Genomic DNA, 12,387 nt, shown 5'->3' with positions numbered 1-12,387 from the left:
TGATCATGAACATTTAAGTTCTTTCCACTTTCTGCAAAGCAAGAAAGGTCCACAGACCTGTCTCTGCACACAGACAATAGTCTCCTGGGTCCTACATCTAGAACATGGCTGCCAGCTCCTGTGCCAGAGGCCGCGGGCGCTACCCAGCAAGACTGCACTAATTTTCACTCTCAGCAGCAGCGTCTGATTTCCTGTGGTTCCATTTCCTCATCAACACTTCAAATAGCCCACCTTTTAATTTTCTGCCAACCTGATAGGTTCAAAATAGTATCTTGTTTTAACATATATTTCTCTGAGTGCCAGTGAAATTCAATATATTTTTTTGTGTGTGTACTGAGCATTCAGATCTTTCCTCTGTAATTGCTTATTCATAGAATTTGCTAACTTTGCCCCCTCCCCCAGTTGGATTGTATGGTTTTTTTCTAGCTAATCTGTAGGAGCTTTTACTGTGCTACACATTCTAATCCTCTGCTGATCGCATGAGTTGCAGCTATCTCCTTCCAGTCTGTAGTATTATGTTTTAACTTTATTTGTGGTGTCTTTAGTCATACAGAAGTTAAAATTTTTAACATAGTCAAATCTACGAATGTCTTCCTTTATTGTTAGTGGTTTTCAAATCTCATTTTAAGAAATCCTTTCCTGCCATGAGGTGGGAAGTGAGTCTCGTATATTTTCCAGGAGTTTTAAGGTTTTGCTTTCCACATTTAGATCTTTCATCCATTTAGAATTTATTGTGCATACTGCATGAGGTACTTTTTCTCCTCACAATTTATTTAATTTATTGAATAGTTTATCCTTGTCCTACTGATCTGTTAGGCCACCTCTTCCTTATCAACTTTGCATGGGTCTGTGTCTTTTACTCTGTTCTACTGATCTATTTCAGTACTGGCACCACACCACATTAATTATTGTAACTCATAATAAGCCTTTTAAAAAATGTTTATTTATTTTGAGAGTGGTGGGGAGGGGAGGAGAGAGAGAGAGAGAATCCCCAAGCAGGCTCTGCACTGTCAGCACAGAGCCCACACAAGGGCTTGATATCACAAATTGTGAGATCTCATTTTATTCTTCTTGGAAATTGTCTTGACTGTTCTTGGGATCATTTGACCAAATGCCATGAACACCCTGTATTAATCTAGGGCAAATTGGTATCTTTATGGTATCAAACCTCCCATCCATTAACATGATATATAACATGATATATCTCACCATTCAGTCAGATCTTCTGTGTCCTTCAATAATGGTTTAGAGTCATTTCCATAAGGCTCTTGCATATAGTTTTGGTTGCTACTGTAAGTATAATTTTTTTTCTATTATAGTTTCTAAACGGTTATTAGTGATATATAGGAACCCAACTGATTCCTGTATATTTATCTCCAAAATGAGAAATTTTGCTGAGTTCTATAATTAGTTCTAATAGATTTTGTAGCAGATCAGCTTTTTTTCTATGAACAACTACATTGCCTGCACGAAATGATCATTTTCTTCTACTTCCCATTTCTTTTTCTTGCCTTGTTGCACTGGTGGGAGCCTCCAGGGCAACGCTATGTGGCATCCCTTGCTTGTTCCTGACTAACACAACTGACTCTAAAATTTTCCCACCACATAATATCTCTGCTGTGGGTTTTTGATGGATACCACTTACGGAATTAAGGAATCTTTCTTCTGTTCCTGTTTTGCTAAGGCTTTGTCTGAAGGTAGAAACATGCATCTAATTTAATCAAACACTTTCTTTGTCCCTGTTGTGAAGGGGTGGCTCACTCCTTCACATGTATGGCTCTGCCTTAGCCCAACTGGCTGAAGACAGGCAGGTGAGAGCCAAACAGTACCAAAAATTAAGTTGGCTCTCCCTGGGGTGGTGCCCTGACCCCAGCTGCCCTGGTCCTCTGTGCCCACAGCTGAGGCCAATGGATCTGTGCCCAGGTGGAAGAGGCACAGCGACAGTTTGTTCCTGCTGAAGGTCTCCTCTCTGGGACCCAGAGTCCCAGGCCAACACTCACATCCTTCCAGGAAGGGGGGTCCTTGTACCCAATTCCAGTGTCATCTTTTCCCAGGGCTGCATTAGGATTGGCACCGTGTGATTCCACAAGTGATGCTCGGAGGACCTGGATATCCTTACAACCAGGGCAGCATCTGTCATGTAGAAATTGCTCAATAAGTCTGTAGATGAATAGCTGAATGCATGATTCAGTGTGCTCTTTCTCATCCTTTGAGGCCCAGATTCTATCTGTTCAGGATACATACAAGGTGCAGATTCAGGAAGTACATGCTGAACTGAATGCACTCAAGCACCTCCCGAACTCAGCACGAGGTCAATGCCTTGCATTTCACATGGGGTTGCTGCCTGGCCCCCTGGGTTCTGCCTGTCTGCACTCCTCCATGCAGCAGTATCTCCTGGAGTCCCAGATGTGCCACCACCACCACCCCCACGCCCTTAGTGTTCAATTCCAGCAGGAACCCTCTCTCCACAGCAGCAGCACCCATCCCTGCCACCACCCCCGGAGCCTCCCCATTCATGTCCCTTCACGCTCACCAGCTATTTTAATGCTTTGGGAGCTGTTGGGGATCAGAATAGCATAGGCCACGTCTGTCTCTCTGGGTGATCCTCTCTCTCTCTGCTGGCAGCTCCCAAAGTGTTCACCGCAGCAGGCGCTTAAAACCCAGGCTCAGGCCAGCACACTGCCAACAAGGACACCGGCAGGGTGCCGCATTCAGAGCCCTGGGAGGATGCCAACTTGGTAATATGTGAAATTAGTAAACAGACTGATGCAATAAAAATGTCTGCCTTTGGAATTCTTCAATTTTTGGAGTGCAGATACAAAACCTAAAACGTCAAAAAAAAATATCAGGCAATAAAATGGAACAAACTCCAGCCGATACTGGAAAAAAATAAACAAAATATGTCCTGAGACAGTGGGCATGTAAGCCTAAAGGGAAGAGACTCTTCGAAGGTGCTATAATTAGATTAATACAGCAACACATGAACCCTCAGCTTAGTGAGTTTACAGTAAGTAAGTAAATAAATAAATAGATGGTTAGCTGTATTAGAGAGGTTGGAACGTATGAGAGAGAAGAAACCAGAAGGTACTTCTGGATGGGAGATGATTTGGTAGATAGCACTATGCCTTGCTCAGTGTTCTACTTAATTTTTTTTTTTAGTGAAATATAAATTTTGTACAATGACATTTTTGGATTTCAGTCAATTTGGAAGTGGAACAATAGGAAAGGGGCACATATAGCACTTATAGTACCCCTTACACATACTCTGTAGTAACTGTGGTTTTTATTTTGTTGTTGTTGTTGTTGTTCATGGATTTGAGATCTGACACCTGAGTCAGGCCACATTTTGGATATCCACTGGTGCCATGGCCATCTCTGGCCCAGGGGAATGACAGTGTTGGGGAATGTAGTTGGGAGATGGGAGGGGAAATGGCAGGTGTCTCACTCACCCGCAAGGACCCTGAGGTTGGACTCCCGAGCTCCGCTGGGACCCCTACTCAGATGGAATCACTGTGAGCTGAGAGAGTCCCACTCACATCACTCAAGAATAGAACTAGCTGTGGAGACTGTGTTCCTGGAAGTTACACAGTCTTTCTCTGTCTTTCTCTGAGACTTCCTGTTTTTATTTTTAAAGATTTTTAAAAATGTTTTTTATTTATTTTGAGAGAAAAAGGGAGACAGAGTAGGGGAGGAGCAGAGAGAGGGGGAGAGAGAGAATCCCAAGCAGGCTGTGTGCCAGTCAGCGCAGAGCCTGATGTAGGGGCTCCATCTCACAAACCATGAGATCATAACATGAGCCAAAATCAAAAGCTGGACGCTTAACTGATTAGGTACCCAGGCTGAGACTTCCTTTCTAAATTACACTTTCCCTGTACTTGTCTCAAAGGCAGTAAATGTCTCCAAATTTCATGACAACAGAAGACAGCACCACCAAAAGGTGTAAACCTTTTCAAATCAAGTCACCTGGTGCAGGAACTCCAAGATGCTGACAACGGCTGACCCGTGGAGTCAGGTTGCCAGAGCTGTGGCCATGGGGTCCCTCCCCAAATACAGGGAAAACTTCCTGTCCCCAGCCACTGTGAGGGCAGCAGGGTGTGGAGGAGACAGCCAGGCTCCCAGACTGCCTGCTGTCCCTAATGTACTCTCTGTGTCCATGGGCTCAAGTGTTTACCCTCCTGGTTTCTTGGTGTGTTAAGTGGGGGAGCTGGACTAGATGATTCTGCTAATTTGTTTTATATTCTCAATTTAATAGTATCTTCTTCAGAATCAGAAACTGAGTTTTTAAATCCATAAAAGAACAGCACTGGGCGTATATGAGATACCCATAGGATGGATTATCAGCCTTCCTTCTCTCACACTGATTCCCCTCCACCCACAGAGCTCTCTTCCAGCTCTGTAACTGTCTGCTTCAGCAGTGGAACACCTCCTGCTCTTCCCTCCTTGAAAAAACCTGGGGCACTGACTTTCAGAGCCTCCAGTTTCCTTTTTGGTGGCTTCCCTCCAAAATGCCCCCTCCACCAGTTTCCTGGGGCCCTTGCCTCCTCTGTCAGAACCTCAGCCTGAGCTCACCACAGAGCAGGCGGTCAGCAGACTCGCCCCAGGGCCTCTCCCCATGCTGGCCTCAGCGCCCACAAACCGAGCTGCAGACTGCCAGCCCCAGCAGGCCGCCCTGTGCTGACACAGCTGTATGTGGGAGCTGTGCCCAAAACCCCAGGGCCAGTTTTTCCCGTGAGGCCTCACATCCCTGTCATCCACCTCTCTGTCCCAAAGAGAAAGTGGCTCATCCTTGCCCCAGTCCCACACATGCTCTCTGCTTCTTCTACTCAGATGCAAACACAGCCTGCTGCTCTCCCTATTACCACGGCCCCCCCGCCCCCCGCCACACACACACCCTGAACATCCCTTCTATCCAGAACAACCCCGCCCCCCTGCCCCGCAAACAGGGCCTATTCAAGGGCCTCCCACCTGCTTCACTTGTCTGTTCACTGCAAATCCCAGGACAGGGGACCTGGACTCCTGTGTACATGGTGGTGTCCCTGGCACATAGTAGGAGCTCAATGATAAATTTAAACCTCAAAAAACCCATAGAGACCAGTCAGTCCAGGAAGTGATGTCACGGGGGAAGGCAAAGGACGGACTCTTTATCACGGCATGCCCGCTTGCTTAGCGGAGGGTCTATCTTCTATTCACCTCTCCAGCTTCTTCCTCTAAAAACTCTGAGTTCCTGACTCCAGGCCACACACAGGTCTCAGCTGTAACAAGCTCTATCATTCCTGGGTCCTCTCTGTGCCTCTGCACGTTTCGTTCCCTGGTGCTTGGACATCTGCTCCTGCCTCACCCCATCTCCCCTGATTCCTAGTCAACCTCCCGGGCTCCCCGAAGGACTTCTTTTTTTAATTTAATTTATTTTTTTAAATTTATATTCAAGTTATTTAGCATATGGTGCAACAATGATTTCAGGAGTAGATTCCTTAATGCCCCTTAGCCATTTAGACCATCCCCCCTCCCACAACCCCTCCAGTAACCCTCTGCTTGTTCTCCATATTTAAGAGTCTCATGTTCCCCGAAGGACTTCTGACCTCTGAGCACCTGTCCCTGCAATCATGTATCCTTCTAGTATATTATCGCTGTGTAGAGCCATCATACACCAGCTGGATGAATGACTTTATTTATCACCAGTGTGTGAACTGCTGAGGGCAGGAATCATGATGTATTCATCCCAACAGCTCCAGCCAGGGATTGAAATGCAGAGAGTGTTCATTGCATGAATCAATGGCTATCAGTCTTGACATTTTATTGAAATGTACTCACACTAATGTCAGGAACAATAATGATAATCAGAACTAGCATGGCCCCAGGACACTGAAGCCTACTTCCTCCAGCCAGGGGCTTGAGGTTACCCCCACTGTGCCTTTTTCCCACCTGGGCATGGTTGCCAGGACATCACTCCTTGGGCTGAACAAGTCACTTTTTCTTTTTATTATTTTAAAAATCTATTTTCAAAGTGATTATGGGTACATTATTTTATTTTTTTAAGTTTATTTATTTGAGAGAGAGAGTACACTCAAACAGGGGAAGGGCAGAGAAAGAGGGAGGGGGAGAGAGGGAAAGAAGGACAGAGGGAGGGAGAGAGAATCCCAAGCAGGCTCTGCACTATCAGTGCAATACCTGACATGGGGCTCCATCTCATGAACTGTGAGATCATGACCTGAGCCAAAATCAAGAGCCAGATGCTCAACCGACTGAGTCACCCAGGCACCCCTTGGGTACACTACTTTATTTCATATTTTTTTAATTTTTTTAATGCTTTATTTTTTAAGGAGAGAGAGAGAGAGAGAGACAGAGCATGAGTGGGGGAGGAGCAGAGAGAGAGGAGACACAGAATTCGTAGCAGGCTCCAGGCTCTAAGCTGTCAGCACAGAGCCCAACGCGGGGCTCAAACTCACGAACTGCGAGATCATGACCTGAGCCGAAGTTGGACACTTAACTGACTGAGCCACCCAGGTACCCCTGGGTACACTATTTTAAAAGCCAGGTCATTCTACGGCTTCTACAAAATGCAGCATCCTCTGGCCCACCTCTGATGCTGGCTCTTTAGACCCCAAATACTTCAAACTATTTTAGCTGTTCCAACTAATAATTACCTCTTTATATTTAAATTATATGCTTATCCTGTTAGCCCTTAACTTTATTTGCTTTTAACTTCCTATTTTGGAAAGTGATAAATTAACTCTCTTCTCCATTCATTTCTCCTTCCACTTTCCCATTTAGTTCTATTATAATATTTGGCTAACTCTAACTTCAGTGATTTACATTACCATGATTTGGATACCATTCATAGCTGAGTCATGTATGTTCTATCACTTCCATGACTGTATTTCCTTTCTTATTCATCTTGTTTTCTCAGAAGTTAAAAACTGCCTTGTTCTTCTTTGGTTAGTTTTCTATCTGCCTAGCCCTAATTCACTCCCAAAGTTCCTAACAGAATACAGAGTTCTCAGTAGGTTCTGACACATCAACCAATCTTTCACTTTAATTTTCCTTCTTGGAGACTCTTCTGGGAGCTTTCTGTGCCCTGGATCAACTCTGGGCACATTTCCCTCTAAGCCTGCTCCAGGCTGTCACCCGGTTCTCCCTCCAATCCTTCATTCCTTCTCTCCTGTGTCCATCTCCTGTTTTTGGATCTCATGGCTTCTTCTTTCTTACTCCCATTTCACTGGAATACTTTGTCAAATACAGGCACTAGCAAACTACCTGAAAGGGCCAGGGAATAAAGGGCCAAAAGGCAAAACAGATCTGGACACTTATATAACCATTTAAATGCAACCATTAAAAAAGATTAAAATGCTCATGGGCCACTCAAAATCAGATGGCAGGTGGACTTGGGCTGGGGGCCTCAGTGGGCTGACTCCTGATCCAGCAGCAACCTAAAGAAGGGAACACAGTAAGGTAATTGTCTGGAAACATGTCTTATGGTGACTTTATTCCACCCAACACACTTGACTGATGGTTGCAGTTCAGAACTCTACCTGGAAAGTCATTTGCCTTGAGAATTCAAAGTCACTGTACTGCTGTTGTTCAGCTCTTCGTGTTACTACTCAGGAACGTAGTCCATTGGCAAAAGCCTGGCTTTTCTCTCTGGAAGCTGTTAAGATCTGGAAGCTGCTTTATGACCAGTCATGGCCACAGGTCTCAGAGTTTCCACTGCCTTAGTCCCTCCAATGCCCAGGACGACTTGTGAGGTGAGTGGGAGAGAAGCACCTGGGTGGGAGAGGCTTCAGGGAAGGGAAGCATCAAGGATGAGGCAGAAATCTGGGGCCGGGGAGAGGTCAGGAGGAGGACTTGCTTCTGGGTAGGAGGTAAGAGGTCAGGATGCCTCTGCTAGGGAGCCAGCTTTTCTCAAAGTTTTGGACTCTTTAAGTGGGGCTCCCCTCCAGGTGAAGAGGCCCAAGCAGGCTGGGGCGGCCATGACTGGTAGACTTGTTGCAGGCCAAGTGACTCAAGAGAAAGGCCCTTTTTGTGGCCCCTGCCACATGTCCTGACTTCCTGATGACCTGACCAGCTGCTCTTAGTCCTTGCCAGCCTCCATCCTGCCTTAAGACAGTCTTGGCCCAATTATCACCAACCTTTATCCCCTTCAGACTTTGCTCAGACTCCAGTCACTCTCGTTGGGTTATGACAACTTGGCAGAGCTATTTTTATGTGAAAAAAACCTTTTTTTTTTTAACAAAAATGAAACACACAAAAGCAAGGATGGCTGGAACTAGACATCTTCATCCCACCATGACCTTCAGCCCATCACTGACCTCCCTCTGGGGGTGAATGGAAAGCCCAGTGTGAGGCTGTTTTCTCTAAAATGCCTGTTTTCTCATAAATGCCTGTTTTTTTCTAAGAATTCACTTCCTATCTTGATTATTCTGCCTTTATTCAAGATTTTTTAAATTTATTTTTGAGAGAGAAATTGAGCATGTGCACATGTGCACACACACACATACACACAAGGGGGAGGGGCAGAGAGAGAGAGGACAGAGGATCCCAAGAGAGCTCTGCTGACAGGCTGACAGCAGCCAGCCCCATGCAGGGCTTGAACTCATGAGCCATGAGATCACGACCTGAGCTGAAGTCTGACGATCAACTGACTGAGCCACCCAGGCGCCCTATTATTCTGCCTTTCATATTCTCTGATCTCTCTTTCAAAAATCATGGTGGTCATATTCATTCACTTGCAAATGATAAGAAGGAGGTATGGTTGCACACACTGCTGGTCCGCAAGCAATGGCGAGGCCATGTTTAGGAGCCAAAATGGCTGAGTGAGCAAGCTCATCCAGCATGTCCATTTGGTCTGAGAGGCTCTGGTGCTCTGGGGCAGACTGCAGGCCTCAAATCTATGAGCTCATTACCCACTCTGGTGGTCTACATTTCCTCTTCATGGCATGAGGGCTCACAAGGCCCAGGCTGGGTGGGCTCAGAGGGGACAGTGTGATGTGGGACAGGTACCAGGGAGAGGGGAAAGCCAAAGACGGGGCAATAGGTGAGCAGGAAGAGGGCTGAGGAAAGAAGCCTAGAACGTACCCCCACCAGGAGGAGCCATGAGAAGGACTCATGGAGGACTGGTCTGAGGAAGAAAGAGGATCACAGGAAGGAAGAGAAGGAAGAAGATGGAAGGACCTGAGACAAAACTGCAAGAAAGCCCAAAGGATGAGCAGTGGACTGGCCACTGGATCTCACTTAAAAGCAACAATCAAGTGAGATCAAACTTCCCTCTGAAAGTTATGCATATTCACTGCAGAAATATCTGGAAGAAGAGTACAAAGAAGGAAATTATAATTACCTAGAAACTCATTATATAGAATTGTTAATTCTGTTCCAGCCTTAAAACGTTAAAATAAAATTTATGTGTATGACTGAATGTAAGGGAGTCCCCTCCCCTTCTCTCTATACAAAAGGGTGTGTGTGTGTATGCATATGTATTTATAGGGGTGTGTGTGTATAAATATACATACATTTTTATATGTGTGTGTATACATGTATGTAGCACAATTGAGATAATAGATTACCAAGCTTTCTTTATACATTATAATGCAAACTATTTATTATATGCTCTCCAAATTAATTTTTAACAGCTGAATAATATCCCACTGTGTGGAAATGTGATCATGTATTTAATCGTTCAATAGCTATTTGAATAGTTTGTTTAGGTTGGATATGTAGGTTTGTTGCTGCCCCTTTTTGGGGGGTTGGTAGTTTGCAATAGTGAAAATTCACCACTTTCTTTATGATTTGGGGTAATCGCTCTGAATCTGTTTCTTCATGTATAATCTGAGAACAATAATACCTGCTTTATCCATCTCCTGGTTTTGCCATGGGATCATGTGTACGGGATATTTAATTGTTCTTATGACTTTACAGTTGTTTTACTCTGATCGACTTGGTGGCTGAGGAGGCCACAGAAGAGCTGGGAAAAGCTGAGGCGGGTAAAGTACTGGTCTGGGTGTGGAGGCGCTGAGTCGAAAGGTCTCCTGGCCTCTCCAGAGGCCCTGAAAGGTGGGATTCTTGCTTGGGAGAGAGGACTGGGCTAGAATGCAGCTTTGGGAATATCTGGCTTTGTGCTGAAAGAGTGGGTGTTCTCTCTCATATGAAAGTGTATTGTCAGGAGAGACCAGGCCAAGGCCTCAGCCTGAGGGGACACAGGTAGGAAAAGAGCATTAATGAGGGAAGCAGGAGGACCAGTGGAGGAAGGGTGCAGGAAACAGGTTTATATACAGTCAGAGAAGTCAAAAGGAAAGAGAAAGTCAAGAAATTGTTGTTGAATTCCCATTGGACACTCCTCTGGGCTCTCTAAAAGTTGACTCTGTGTTGACTGAGCTCTGCCCACCTTGTTTCACTGAGACTAAATTATGAAGTTAAATCCTAACGGTAGAGAAGCTAACACAGATGAACTAATTTCCATTTCCTTACAAAAACAATCAATATAAACAAAGATGAAAAACAATTGGAGAACTAGAGGTCAATAAATCTATCCCTGAAGCTGATAGCTGTTAAACTCAGGGTAAATTAACCTTTGCAATTATCACTGGGCATCTATAAAACCTGCTAAATATCTTTTGGGTATTAAGGAATATAAAAATCTTCTGAGGGCTCTGTGGAGGGCTCTCTGGATGCGGGGCAGGGGTGGGCCAGAAAGAAGGGCAGGGCCTGGTATGGGCCTGTGGTGGCCGGTGGGCAGATGTGCTTCTTGGGGAGAAGTCTCCGAAGAGGGAAAGGAGGGGAGAGGGTGGCAAGAACACGGTGGAAGGTGTCAGAAGGAAATAGAGAAGGGATCCTTTGATATCCCACCATCCAGAGTAACTCTGGTCCTATTTTAAACTTACGTATGTTTTTGGGGAAGGACAGAGAAGCCAGAGGATCTGGCTTCCAGTTCTGGTTCTGACAGTTTTTAGCCAGATGTTTTTAGTATTCCTGAGTAAACACTGCAGAAGGGGGACTTTTATTCTCTTATAAAGCCCCCTCTTTCTCCAAATAAAGCTCCCTTGCATCTCTTCAGGATTGCTTTCTGGCTCTGGAAAAGCACATCTATTCTTAGGGCTCAATCTAATTTTCTTCTTTGTACCGTTTTCACATATTCTGCCATGAGCTATGGCTTGCCTTTGATCAGAAACCAATGTTACTAAAAGGCGGTAAGAGACAGTGCTGGACACCCATACCCCAGTCATCTAGCTCTGAATCTCAACTTCTCTTCACTGTGGGGCAGGCTCATCCTTGAGTTTTCTCTCATCCTCAAATCCAACTGGTTACCATTCTTGATCTGAAATGACTCAATGCTGGAGTGAAAAAAAATTTCTTAGGACTCAGCTTAAGCACTCTGATGAAGGGGATGTCTGTCTGTCTTCAACACCTCCCTTGGCTCTGCTTTCTACTCCTTCCTCCAATCCTTTCCAATCCCAGCCAATCCTTGCCCATGTGTCATTGGGCTGATGCAGGCAATGTCTGCTGCTTAAAACAGGGCCTTTTTTTTTTTTTTAATTTTTTTTAATGTTTTTTATTTATTTTTGAGACAGAGAGAGACAGAGCATGAATGGGGGAGGGGCAGAGAGAGAGGGAGACACAGAATCAGAAGCAGGCCCCAGGCTCCAAGCCATCAGCCCAGAGCCCAACGCAGGGCTCGAACTCACGGACGGCGAGATCGTGACCTGAGCTGAAGTCGGACGCTTAACCGACTGAGCCACCCAGGCACCCCTAAAACAGGGCCTTCTGAAGATACAATGTCCTAACAGAAGGAGCCTCATGAAGGAACCTAATGGTCAGTGTTCTAGGCCCCGTGGGAGGTGGTGGGGGATACAAAGGAACCTGGTGCCATCTGCCAACTTAACTTACCTAATCTACCTGGTACAAGAGTACTATTATTGTTGTTAGACTGTCTTCATATACCCTGACAAGCTGCATATCCCTGAGCAAGTTACTTAACCTCCTTCTGTGCCTCAGTTTTCTGGTCTATAAAATGGGGCTATTTATAGTATCTATCCCAGAAGGCTGGTCTAAGGGTTAAATATCATATAAACAATCAGTTCAGTCTCAAGTGCCTTGTATGTGCTTAATTAACATGGAATAAATAAGTAAAATTCAAAACATCACTATTATTTTGCATTCAGTACTAGCCCTCTGGGGCTGGACTCTGGCTGACACATCCCCACAGCTTCTCATGTTGTTTGAGATTTGCCACACCTTCTTAAACCCTACTTCCTCTCCTATAACCCCAACCCCAGTCTTCTCTCCCTGTCTCAGCGTTATCCTGAGGAAACCAAGGAACCAGACTTGAATGTGGTAGGACAGAGCTGCTCCAGAGGCTTGCCCTGCAGACGGCCCCATTACCTCCCTCCCATATTCTAC

The sequence above is a fragment of the Panthera pardus genome, unplaced genomic scaffold, assembly GCF_024362965.1.
Source record: "Panthera pardus isolate Hobbes unplaced genomic scaffold, ASM2436296v1 HiC_scaffold_24, whole genome shotgun sequence".
Classification (NCBI taxonomy): Eukaryota; Metazoa; Chordata; class Mammalia; order Carnivora; family Felidae; genus Panthera; species Panthera pardus.
Note: the sequence above shows the minus strand (reverse complement) of the source record.